The 11,734-nt window shown below is 39.3% G+C and overlaps 1 pseudogene; it reads right to left on the bottom strand.

Annotated features, from left to right (window-relative positions):
• Window positions 1–847: 847 nt before the first annotated feature.
• LOC114208931 (hsc70-interacting protein pseudogene) lies at window positions 848–1,955 on the bottom strand (annotated as a pseudogene).
• Window positions 1,956–11,734: the final 9,779 nt, after the last annotated feature.

The following is an 11,734-nucleotide window of genomic DNA, read 5'->3' as shown; positions in this document are numbered from 1 at the left end:
TGAAAACAAGTAGAAAGCACACAAAGAGATGGGTATTTTCTGACCAGGAAGGTCACTCTAAACACAGAAATATAAACAGAAAAGTATTCCCTTATTTCCCCTGTGGAAATAATGCAAACATTTATTTTCTGTATCAGACAACAACACAGCTAAGTAATCCAATTCTACCGCAGCATTATAAAAATCATCCCTTCACCACAGTGTAAGATTTAAATGCATCTGCACAAGGGTGCCCACTATATAAAAGGAGTAAGGTTGCTGCTGCCTTGCCAAGCACTTCCGGTCCCTACCCAGGTCCTACTGCAATACTGGTGGTCCCAATGGTTTTATCCAAATAAATTGTGTTTAAAAAAATAAAGCATTTAAAAAGACAAGTCAAAATGCCTCAGAAACCATATCTCCAACTCAAACTTCATCTATTTAAATGTCAGTTATATCTGCCCCCTAGTAATAAACCTTTATTTCACTCAAACTGAGCAATAAATCCTCCACCCTGAAGTATCTTCCTTGCCCAATTAATCCAAAGAAAAAAAAACTGAAATAATTAGTAAAGAAAATTGTAGGGACTAACACACCCTTTTAATATGTTTTTTAAATATTTTGAAGGTTTAAAAAGTGTTTAAAGTTTGTAATTCCTAGTAGAAAAATATTATCTGAATGAATACCCTAATGGCAAACCACTATAGAATGTTTCAGTTGCATATGGGGCAGAGGAGTAGGCATTCTCTTCACAGCACCCCAGCTTTCTTCATGAGAAGGTCAGAGGTACACTGGTTTGTATTATTGCGACATCCATTGGGTGATCGTTGCTTTTCCTTCAGCAAGGGCTTTATTTGTCAGAAGGGCATTACGCTTGACCTCCAAATTTGGCTGACAATTTACTGATGAGATTCATAACCTTTGGATTGCTCTGATATTTTGACATATCCGCTGGGTTTGGGGCCCCGTCCTGGAAGGCCACCATAACTTCTGGATCCTGCATGGCTGTGAGAACCTCTGGATCACTAAGAATTTCATTGAGCCCAGGCATTCCCCCTGCCATTCCAGGCATTCCTCCAGGAAAATTACCAGGCATTCCCCCAGGAAAGCCACCTGGGAAAGAGCCACACTGAGCTCCTGATTGTCCTCTGGCTTCTTCCTCCCTCTGGGCTCTCTCATGTTCTTCCCGAGCCTTCTTAACCCTTTCTGTTCTTTCTTTGATCTCTCGCTCTTCACGTTTTCGCTCATAATTCCTCCGATGGTCAGCAATTTTCTGGGCTCTCGGTTGAACTTCTTTCAGCATTGCACTAGCATCTTCATCATAATCCAGTTTACAAGCAAGGGCAAGATCATGTGCTGCTTCTTCCCAATGGCCCAGAAGTCTGTATGCTTTCCCTCGCCATTTATAAGGCTGAGCTGAATCAGGATTTATTTCAATAGCTCTGTCACAGTCTCGAATGGCAGCATTTGGCTTCTGTAATTTGATGAAGACACTGGCTCTCTTGGCATACAGAATGACCAAGCGAGGATTCAGTTTGATGGCATCTGTGAACAAGTCAATGGCTTTCTGTAGTTCACCGTCATTTAGGGCATCAATGGCAGCCACTTTTTTATCATTTGCCTGATCGATCATTTCCTCGGTTATCTCTACATTTTCATCTCCCATTTCTTGAGGGGCATCAGTATCTGGTTCAATCACACCTTCATTGTCAATTTCCAGATCACTTTCCTCACTTGATGGTTCATCTGTCTTTATGTTTTCCTCCACCTTCTTACTATCTGTTTTTTCTTCCTTGATATTGTCTTCTGAATTTAGTTTTATGAGTGGCAGGTGGTATTTTACCCCCCATGCTCTCTACCCACTCCCGCAGGAAGCACATTTCCTTGGAGTGCAGAATGCTCGGATCCTGCCTCCACATTTTCACGAAGGCCCAAAGCTCGCTCACGTTGCGGGGGTCCATGGTCTAGAGGTGGTGGCAGGCGGCAGGCGGCAGGCGCGGCTGAGGTTGCGGCCCAATTCCAGGCCCGGGTAGTAGCTCAGCGTGATCGTGTGGAAGCAACATTATCCAGTCTTAAAAAGAAAGAGAATTCTGACACCTGCTACAACATAAATGAACCTTGAAGATATTATGCCAGGTGAAATAAGCCAGTTACAAAGGCAAAAGCTTTATGATTCCACTTATAAGTGGTACCTAAAGTATTCCAGTTGAAAGACACAGAAAGTGAATTTCATATTATATAATTGTAGTTTAATTTTTAAAATCACAGAGAACAATATATATAAATTATAATTATTAAATGTTGATTTAATTCAATTGATTGTGAATGCAAAGAGAAACCACAACACAGCAATTAGAGGAAGGTATGATAATTGGATGCCTTCAGTTACTTTTTACCCTCACTACTGTCTAAATACTTATTAATCAACAGAATTTACATGAGTTGGTGAATTTGCATAAAATACTGTAACAGCATGTACATTTTGAAATTTGTTACCACATTTTCTGAAATTCTGAGACATTTTCCTAATCTTAAGAGATGTAAAGTTTTAAAAAGAAAAGTTTTCAAGTTTTTATTTAGATTCTAGTTAGTTAACATAAATTGGTTTCAGGTGCAGAACTTAGGGATTCATCACTTACATATATCACCCAGGGCTCATCCTTAATCCCCATCTTCCATTTAGCCCACCCCCCACACACCTTCCTTTATCAACCCTCAGTTTGTTCTCAGTAGTTAGGAGTCTCTTATGGTTGTTTCCAGTATTGTTAATTTCTGCCATTCTGACAGGTGTGAGGTTGTATCTCATTATGGCTTTGATTTGTATTTCTCTGATGATGAGTATGGAACCACAAAAGAGCCTGAATAGCCAAAGCAGTCCTGAAAAAGAAATAAAAAGTAAAGCAAAGCTGGAGGCATCACGATTCCAGACTTCAAGTACAAAGCTGTAGTCATCAAGACAGTATGATCCTGGCACAAAAACAGACACACAGATCAATGGAACAGAACAGAAAACCCAGAACTGGACCCAAAACTATATGGTCAACTGATCTTTGACAAAGCAAGAAACAATATCCAATGGAAAAAAGACAGTCTCTTCAATAAATGGTGTTGGGAAAACTGGACAGCCACATGCAGAAGAATGAAACTGGACCACTTTCTTACACCATACACAAAAATAAATTCAAAATGGATGAAAGACCTAAATGGCAGACAGGAAGGAAATCAAAATCCTAAAGAAGAACACAGTCAGTAACCTCTTTGACCTCCGCCATAGCTTCTTCTTACTACACACATATCCAGAGGCAAGGGAAACAAGCAAAAATGAACTTTGGGGACTTCATCAAGACAACAATTTTTTGCACAGGGAAGGAAACAATCAATAAAACTAAAAGGGAGCCTACAGAATGGGAGAAGATATTTGCAAAAGACATAACTGATAAAGGGTTAGTATCCAAAATCTACAAGGAACTTATCAAACTCAGCACCCAAAAAACAAATAATCCAGTTAAGAAATGGGCAGAAGAACATGAGGAGACATTTTTCCAAAGAAGACATCCAGATGGCTAACAGACACATGAAAAGATGCTCAAAAGATAATACTTTTAACAGGTCATTAATATTATATCTTAAAAAATTAAGCCTAAGGAGTCATTTTATATCTTTATGTGTTCCTAATACATGTATTAAGATACCACAATATTCGGGGGCGCCTGGGTGGCTCAGTCGGTTAAGCGTCTGCCTTCGGCTCAGGTCATGATCCCAGGGTCCTGGCATCGAGTCCCACATCGGGCTCCTTGCTCCGCGAGGAGTCTGCTTCTCCCTCTCCTACTTCCCCTGCTTGTGTTCCCTCTCTCTCTCTCTCTCTGTCAATTAAATAAATAAAATCTTTAAAAAAAAAGATACCACAATATTCCTAATATTGTGTATTCCTAACTTGAAGACCTCATAAACTTCATATTTATGGCAACATTGTTAAGGGGAAAAATTCATCTAAGAATGTTGGTGAAGATCACACAAACCAGCACCATTTTTATCTGGTCAATTTATTGCACTCATATTTTCAATATATGGTATTAAGAACAATGTTTATTTGGAAAAAAATAATTTAGATGCTTTCCTCATGTTTTATGTACACCTAGGCAAATTAAATAATTATATGTAAAAAAATCATTTTCTAAGAACTGGTAGAGTATATATGTAAGTATTATCATACAGTTGGTGGTAAGAATAAAAGAAGAGATAAAATGTAGCAAACACCACTATCCAATACTGACTTTAGCTTGGTCCCAAATAAAATTTGTACTTATAAACAAATCATAAATATTCTTCTGTATTTTATATATATCAAATATATTATGAATATTTTCATTCACTGTAATAAAACTCATTTGTGCTCTAGAAAATATCTAGAAAATAAGTATTTTTCACTAAAGCACCTTTTCACCCAAAGCATATTATTTAGTTGAAAAAATAAATTTTTAACTTTACTTTGCCTTATTCTTTTTCTCTATTCATTGTCTTTCTTTTCATTTTGTAATTTATTAATTTCACTATCATTTCCTTCACTTAAAATTTCCCTATCTTCCCTCTTTGTTTGATTCTCTCTTATGACAGGATTATGTTATTATGTTATCGACAATCATTGAGTTATGAAACAAGAAAAGCTGGTTTACTTGGAGGTAGGGCTATACAGAAACTATTTTTTTCAAACCTTCTCTTTCTGAGACTTATTTTACTATATAATATATAAATAGCATAGTATCATTTCATCTAGGTATTCATATATATTTATGTACCCTCATTCCATATAGTGTTTAATGATTTTCTCTCTCTTTTTTAATAGTTATATTCTCCTTTCCAGTTGTTATTTTGTGTATTTGTGTTTTTCTTTGTACCTCTGTCAACATTTTTTCTTTTTTTAGTCATAATATCATTTATTAAATATTATGAGGTGGTTTCATCATATTATTTTTTAAATTTTTTAATGTTATGTTAATCACCATAAATTACAGCATTAGTTTTTGATGTAGTGTTCCATGATTCATTGTTTGTGCATAACACCCAGTGCTCCATGCAGAATGTGCCCTCTTTAATACCCATCACCAGGCTAACCCATCCCCCCACCTCCCCTCCCCTCTAGGACCCTCAGTTTGTTTTTCAGAGTCCATTGTCTCTCATGGTTCATCTCCCCCTCTGATTTACTCCCCTTCATTCTTCCCCTCCTGCTATCTTCTTCTTCTTTTTCTTTTTTTTTTCTTAACATATGTTGCATTATTTTTTTGAGAAGTACAGATCTGTGATTCAACAGTCTTGCAAAATTCACAGCGCTCACTATAGCACATACCCTCCCCAATGTCTATCACCCAGCCACCCCATCCCACCCACCCCCCACCACTCCAGCAACCCTCAGTTTGTTTCCTGAAATTAAGAATTCCTCATATCAGTGAGGTCATATGATATGTCTTTCTCTGATTGACTTATTTCACTCAGCATAACACCCTCCAGTTCCAACCACGTCATTGCAAATGGCAAGATCTCATTCCTTTTGATGGCTGCATAATATTCCATTGTGTATATATACCACTTCTTCTTTATCCATTCATCTGTCGATGGACATCTTGGCTCTTTCCACAGTGTGGCTATTGTGGACCTTATTGCTATAAACATTGGGGTGCACGTAACCCTTCAGATCCCTACAATTTTGTACCTTTGTGGTAAATACCAAGTAGTGCAAATGTTGGATCAAATCATAGCTCTATTTTCAACTGTTTGAGGAACCTCCATACTGTTTTCCAGAGGGGTTGCACCAGCTTCCCTTCCCACCAACAGTGTAGGAGGTTTCCCCTTTCTCCGCATCCCCGCCAACATCTGTCATTTCCTGAATGTTAATTTTAGCCATTCTGGCTGGTGTGAGGTGGTATCATTGAGGTTTTGATTTGGATATCCTTGATGCCGAGCGATGTTGAGCCCTTTTTCATGTGTCTGTTGGTCATTTCGATATCTTCTTTGGAAAAATGTCTGTTCATGTCTTCTACCCATTTCTTGATTGGATTAGTTGTTCTTTGGGTGTTGAGTTTGATAAGTTCTTTATAGATTTTGGATACTAGCCCTTTATCTGATATGTCATTTGCAAATATTTTCTCCCATTCTGTCGGTTGTCTTTTGGTTTTGTGGACTGTTTCTTTTGCTGTGCAAAAGCTTTTTATCTTGATGAAATCCCAATAGTTCATTTTTGCCCTTCCTTCCCTTGCATTTGGCGATGTTTCTAGGAAGAAGTTGCTGCAGCTGAGGTCGAAGAGGTTGCTGCCTGTGTGCTCCTTTAGGATTTTGATGGACTCCTGTCTCACGTTTAGGTCTTTCAACCATTTGGAGTCTATTTTTGTGTGTGGTGTAAGGAAATGGTCCAGTTTCATTCTTCTGCATGTGGCTGTCCAATTTTCCCAACACCATTTGTTGAAGAGACTGTCTTTTTTCCATTGGACATTCTTTCCTGCTTTGTCCAAGATGAGTTGACCATAGAGTTGAGGGTCCATTCTGGGCTTTCTATTCTGTTCCATTGATCTATGTGTCTGTTTTTGTGCCAGTACCATACTGTCTTGATGATGACAGCTTTGTAATAGAGCTGGAAGTCTGGAATTGTGATGATGCCAGCTTTGCTCTTCTTTTGCAATATTCGGGGTCTCTTCTGGTTCCATACAAATTTTCAGATTATTTGTTCCATTTCTTTGAAAAAAGTGCATGGTATTTTGATGGGGATTGCATTAAATGTGTAGATTGCTCTAGATAGCACTGACATCTTCACAATGTTTGTTCTTCCAATCCATGAGCATAGAACGTTTTTCCATTTCTTTGTGTCTTCTTCAATTTCTTTCATGAGTATTTTATAATTCTCTGAGTACAGATCCTTTGCCTCTATGGTTAAATTTATTCCTAGGTATCTTATGGTTTTGGGTGCAATTGTAAATGGGATCGACTCCTTAATTTGTGTCTGTTCGGTCTTGTTGTTGGTGTATAGGAAGGCCACTGATTTCTGTGCATTGATTTTATATCCTGCTACTTGACTGAATTCCTGTATGAGTTCTAGCAGTTTTGGGGTGGAGTCTTTTGGGTTTTCCACATACAGTATCATATCATCTGCAAAGAGTGAGAGTTTGACTTCCTCCTTGCCAATTTGGATGCCTTTGATTTCTTTTTGTTGTCTGATTGCTGTGGCTAGGACTTCTAATACTATGTTGAATAGCAGTGGTGAGAGTGGACATCCCTGCCGCATTCCTGACCTTAGGGGAAAAGTTCTCAGCTTTTCCCCATTGAGAATGCTATTCGCTGTACATTTTTCATAGATGGCTTTTATGACATTGAGGTATGTACCCTCTATCCCTAAACTCTGAAGAGTTTTGATCAAGAAAGGATGTTGTACTTTGTCAAATGCTTTTTGTGCATCTATTGAGGGGATCATAAGATTCTTGTTCTTTCTTTTGTTAATGTATTGTATCACGTTGATTGATTTGCAGATGTTGAACCAACCTTGCAGCCCAGGGATAAATCCCACTTGGTCATGGTGAATAATCCTTTTAATGTACTGTTGGATCCTATTGGCTAGAATTTTGGTGAGAAATTTTGCATCCATGTTCATCAAGGTTATTGGTCTGTAATTCTCCTTTTTGATGGGGTCTTTGTCTGGTTTTGGGATCAAGGTAATGGTGGCCTCATAAAATGAGTTTGGAAGTTTTCCTTCCATTTCTATTTTTTGGAACAGTTTCAGGAGAATAGGTATTAATTGTTCTTTAAATGTCTGATAGAATTCCCCTGGGAAGCCATCTGGCCCCGGGCTTTTTTTTGTTGGGAGATTTTTGCTGACTGCTTCAATTTCCTTAGTGGTTATAGGTCTGTTCAGGTTTTCTATTTCTTCCTGGTTCAATTTTGGTAGTTGATACACATCTAGGAATGCACCCATTTCTTCCAGGTTATCTAATTTGCTGGCATAGAGTTGCTCATAATATATTCTTATAATTGTTTGTATTTCCTTGGTGTTGGTTGTGATCTCTCCTCTTTCATTCATGATTTTGTTGATTTGGGTCATTTCTTTTTTCTTTTTGATAAGTCTGGCCAGGGGTTTATCAATCTTGTTAATTCTTTCAAAGAACCAGCTCCTAGTTTCGTTGATCTGTTCTACTGTTCTTTTGGTTTCTATTTCATTGATTTCTGCTCTGATCTTTATGATTTCTCTTCTCCTGCTGGGTTTAGACTTTATTTGCTCTTTTTTCTCTAGCTCCTTTAGGTGTAGGGTTATGTTGTGTATTTGAGACCTTTCTTGTTTCTTGAGAAAGGCTTGTATTGCTATATACTTTCTTCTCAGGACTGCCTTTGCTGTATCCCAACGATTTTGAACAGTTGTGTTTTCATTTTCATGGCTTTCCATGAATTTTTTAAAATCTTCTTTAATATCCTGGTTGACCCATTCATTCTTCAGGAGGATGCTCTTTAGCTTCCATGTATTTGAGTTCTTTCCGACTTCCCTCTTGTGATTCAGTTGTAGTTTCAAAGCCTTGTGGTCTGAAAACATGCAGGGAATAATCCCAATCTTTTGGTATTGGTTGAGACCTGATTTGTGACCTAGGAGGTGATCAATTCTGGAGAATGTTCCATGGGCACTAGAGAAGAATGTGTATTCCGTTGCTTTGGGATAGAATGTTCTGAATATGTCTGTGAAGTCCATTTGGTCCAGTGTGCCATTTAAAGTCTTTATTTCCTTGTTGATCTTTTGCTTAGATGATCTGTCCATTTCAGTCAGGGGTGTGTTAAAGGCCCCCACTATTATTGTATTGTTGTCAATGTGTTTCTTTGCTTTTGTTATTAATTGCCTTATATAATTCGCTGCTCCCCTGTTCGGGGCATAGATATTTACAATTGTTAGATCTTCTTGTTGGATAGACACCTTAATTAGGATGTAGTGTCCTTCTTCATCTCTTCTTACAGTCTTTGTTTTAAAATCTAACTTGTCTGATATAAGGATTGCCACCCCAGCTTTCTTTTGGTGTCCATTAGCATGGTAAATGGTTTTCCACCCCCTCACTTTCAATCTGGGGGTGTCTTTGGGTCTAAAACCGTCTCTTGCAGACAGCCTATTGATGGGTCTTGTTTTTTAATCCAATCTGATAGCCTGTGTCTTTTGATTGTGGCTTTGAGCCCATTTACATTCAGGGTAACTATTGAAATGTATGAATTTAGTGCCATTGTATTGCCTGTAACTGACTGTTACTGTACAGTGTCTGTGTTCCTTTCTGATCTATGCTGCTTTTAGGCTCTCTCTTTGCTTAGAGGACCCCTTTCAATATTTCTTGGAGGGCTGGTTTCGTGTTTGCAAATTCCTTTAGTTTTTGTATGTCCTGGAGGCTTTTTATCTCATTCTATTTTCAATGACAGGCTAGCTGGATATAGTATTCCTGGCTGCATATTTTTCTCGTTTACTGCTCTGAAGATATCATGCCAGTCCTTTCTGGCCTGCCAGGTCTCTGTGGATAGGTCTGTTGCCAATCTAATATTTCTACCATTGTAGGTTACATATCTCTTCTCTCAAGCTGCTTTCGGGATTTTCTCTTTCTCTGAGACTCGTAAGTTTTACTATTAGATGTCGGGGTTTTGACCTATTTTTATTGATTTTGAGAGGGTTTCTCTGTGCCTCCTGGATTTTGATGCCTGTTTCCTTCCTCACATTAGGGAAGTTCTCTGCTATAATTTGCTCCAATATACCTTCTGCCCCTCTCTCTTTCTTCTTCTTCTGGGATCCCAATTATTCTAATGTTGTTTCGACTTATCGTAGCACTTATCTCTCGAATTCTGCCCTCGTGATGCTGTAGTTGTTTATCTCTCTTTTTCTCACCCTCTTTATTTTCCATCATTGGTCTTCTATATCGCTGATTCTCTCTTCTGCCTCATTTATCCTAGGAGTTAGTGCCCCCATTTTTGATTGCCCCTCATTAATAGCCTTTTGATTTCGACTTGGTTAGACTTTAGTTCTTTTATTTCTCCAGAAAGGGTTTCTCTAATAACCTCCATGCTTTTTTCAAGCCGAGCTAGTATCTTTAAAGTCATGATTCCGAACCCTAAGTCCCACATCGTACTAATATCCGTATTGAGTAGGTCCCTGGGAGACGGTACTACCTCTTGTTCTTTTTGCTGAGGTGATTTTTTTCATCTTGTCATTTTATCCAGAGGAGAATAGATGAATGAGAGAACAAAATGCTAACAGGTCAACAATGTCCCCAGCAAATATACTCTATACAAATCAGAAAAGACCTGAAACCAGGGGAAAAGAAAGGGAAAGAAAGAAAAACGAAAGAGGAAAAAAAAAGAAAAAGGTAAAAACAAAAACAGAACAATATATAAAAAACAGAATCTGATCAAATATGATCAGGCTAGTGCATAGATCAGTGTCACACACTAGATTTTGGGCATATTTTGGTCTGTTAGAAAAAAGTGCCTCCTAAAATTTTAAAGGAAGAAAGAGTTATGTATGTACAAAATAAGGGTTGATACAATGAAGGCATGGAAGATGACCGTAAAGATGAAAATTATAAAAGATTTTATAAAAGGAATTGAATAGATAAGAAGTTGTTTGAAAAAAAGAAAGAAGATTTAAAAAAAAAAGAAAAAAAAGGGAGAGAATGTGATCAGGCAGGAGACTAGAACAAAGCCATACACTAGTGATTTAGGGTATATTTTGATCTGTTAGAAGAAACTGTATCTCAAAATTTTAAAGAGAGAACAACTTATATGTATATGCCAAAAATAAGGGTAACTACTATGAAGGGATAAAATATGACTCTAAAAATGAAAAATAAAAAATGTTTTTTTTAAAAAGGGATTGATAAGATGTTGGTTGAAAAAGGGAAAAAGAAAAATTAAAAAAAAAAAAAAACCAGTTAAAAAAATTACCTTTGAAAACCTAATGAATCATGGTAAAAAAGCCATGAATTCTATGTGCAGTATTCCCCTAGTGCTGGAGTTCTCCCGTTCTCCTTGATTGGTAAACTTGGTCTTGGCTTGCTGGCTGTCCGTGCTGATCTTCTGGGGGAGGGGCCTGTTGCCTGGTTTCCAAATGTCTTTGCGGAGGCGGAATTGCCCCCCCCTCGTAGGTCCGGGCTAAGCAAGCTGCTCGGGTTTGCTCTCAGGAGCTTTTGTTCTCTGCAAGCTCAGGGCACAGCCTTGGAGGACCAGGGCGAAAATGGTGGCCTCCCAATCTCCGCCTGGAGGAGCCGAGAACTCGGGGCCCCGCTCCTCAGTGCGCCCCCAGAGAAAAGCAGTCACTGCCATCTCCCCGGTCTCCGGCCACACTCCGTGCTCACCCGGCCTGTGACCGAGCGTTTCTATCTCTGGGACCCGACCCCGTGTGGAGTCTCCAAACCCAGCAGATCCCTGCGGTGCGCTCCCGCGCCGCTCCTCCCGGGGGAGGGAGGGGAGTCTCCCCGGATCTGCCGCTTGTTGGGTCCCTGCTGGAGGAGCAGTGGCCCGACTGGGCCGCGGATCACAGTTTATGGCCACCCCGAGCTGAGAGCCCGCGCCTCGGCTCCGTCTCTGCAGCCGGCTTCCCCGCTCCGATCCCTGGGAGCTCTGCCGCACTCAGGCACCCCCGGTCTTTCTGTGACCCCAAGGGTCCTGAGACCACACTGTCCCGCGAGGATTCCACCCCCCGCTTAGCCACTGCAGTGACGTCCCTCCGCGGAGGTGACTTCTAAAAGGTCGATTTTGTGCTCCG

Source organism: Eumetopias jubatus, unplaced genomic scaffold, assembly GCF_037043125.1.
Source record: "Eumetopias jubatus isolate StellerSeaLion01/CBP00866 unplaced genomic scaffold, mEumJub1_p1.0 scaffold_16, whole genome shotgun sequence".
In the NCBI taxonomy this organism is placed as follows: Eukaryota; Metazoa; Chordata; class Mammalia; order Carnivora; family Otariidae; genus Eumetopias; species Eumetopias jubatus.
This window is presented reverse-complemented; position numbering and strand designations above follow the sequence as displayed.